The sequence below is a fragment of the Schistocerca americana genome, chromosome 3, assembly GCF_021461395.2.
Source record: "Schistocerca americana isolate TAMUIC-IGC-003095 chromosome 3, iqSchAmer2.1, whole genome shotgun sequence".
Classification (NCBI taxonomy): domain Eukaryota; kingdom Metazoa; phylum Arthropoda; class Insecta; order Orthoptera; family Acrididae; genus Schistocerca; species Schistocerca americana.
In genome coordinates, this window is record NC_060121.1 from 726909599 (window position 1) to 726911343 (window position 1745).

The 1745-nt window shown below is 45.3% G+C and overlaps 1 pseudogene; it reads right to left on the reverse strand.

Moving 5' to 3' along the window:
• Positions 1-1092: 1092 nt before the first annotated feature.
• Positions 1093-1210, reverse strand: LOC124608045 (annotated as a pseudogene).
• Positions 1211-1745: the final 535 nt, after the last annotated feature.

Below are 1745 nucleotides of genomic sequence, written 5' to 3' on the forward strand. Positions count from 1 at the left end.
CTGCGACCGTAGCGGTCGCGCGGTTACAGACTGTAGCGCGTAGAACCGCTCGGCCACTTCGCCCGATTCTTCATTTAAGTTTATATGAGTTTGTTAAGGAGCTTCAGCTGTGATCTTCTTCAGTTATTCAGGTGTCAGGCTCCTCAGTAGTGATGCTATTAAGCCGTCAAAGGTAGAATATTCGTCCACATTTTTCACATAGGCGTTTAATAAATTTGTTGACTGCCTCTTCTCTGTTTTCCTTCTTCGAGAGCGTCATTATTCTTTACAACATATGATGTAAGAATTTTTATCTCATTCTTAGTTCCCACCAAGTGAAGCCTATAGGCGGCACTCAGGACGTTGGATCTGAAATTTTTGTTCAAATACTCTTTAAAACAGGAATCCCGTATGACTTCCCTTTGTCTGTAATTACTCGTAAATTTCAGCGTGCTTTTCTTTGGCGTCTACAGACATCGCACATTAATCGCCTTAAAAGATAACCACAGCGCCGTCCGGAGTGGCCGAGCGGTTCTAGGCGCTTCAGTCTGAAACCGCGGGACCGCTACGGTCGCAGGTTCGAATCCTGCCTCGGGCATGGATGTGTGTGACGTCCGTAGGTCAGTTAGGTTTAAGTAGTTCTAAGTTCTAGGGGACTGATGACCTCAGAGCCATTTGAACCATTTTTGATAACCACAGCACAGAGTAGAATAAAACACATCTACGTGCACAAACTAAATGCCGAAGAGATTACCACTTAAATCCGGGAAGCAATGCACCATGACGCACGTATTCCAATTCGACGAAATTACACAAGCGCAAGTGCGCATGCGTCTTTGAGCTGTTCGAAATAAAAGTGCATGCGGAAAACTGACCAGGAAAGAGATAGCCGTCTATACAGACCTTTAAATAGCACTCCGTCTTCAGGCCACGAGTTGCCTACCGGGACCATCCGACCACCGTGTCATCCTCGGAGGAGGATGCGGATAGGAGGGGCGTGGGGTCAGCACACCGCTCTCCCGGTCTTTATGATGGTATTCTTGACCGAAGCCGCTACTATTTGGTTGAGTAGCTCCTCAATTAGCATCACGAGGCTGAGTGTACCCCGAAAAATGGCAACAGCGCATGGTGGCCTGGATGGTCACCCATCCAAGTGCCGACCACGCCCGACAGTGCTTAACTTCGGTGATCTCACGGGAACCGATGAATCCACTGCGGCAAGGCCGTTGCCTCTAGACAGACCTTTAGGGAACCAAAAATCGTTGTCTGTCAGGTCGTCTATGTGCATGGTGTAAACAATAACTGTTTACAATGTACCGCAGTAGTGAAAGGGAAATTCAGGCGAACAAGTTAATACAGAACACTGTGATCCATGTGATCCATCAAGCCGGGAAACAGCCTCGAATTGACCTGTAAAATCCATCTAAATTAAGGCTTGTGTTTGATATCAGCAGATTTCTCTTACCCAGGAATGCTCTTTTCGCTGGTGCTAGTCTGCTTTTTATTCCTCATTGCTCCGTCCATGCTGCCTAGAAAGCAGAATTCCTTAATTTCGTTTACTTCGTGATCTCCAATTACGATATTAAGTTTCTCGCTGTTCTTTTTTCTGCTAAGTTTTGCGCTGTCAAGGTTTGGACTTGCAAATTATGATGTTGACCTTTGTGTAAATTTTAATTCAAAATTTTGTGAATTTGAAGGTGTAAAATTAACAATAAAATCGTTTTGTATCTCTGGTCTACTTGCTACGAGAGTGGGCTAAGTTTAGA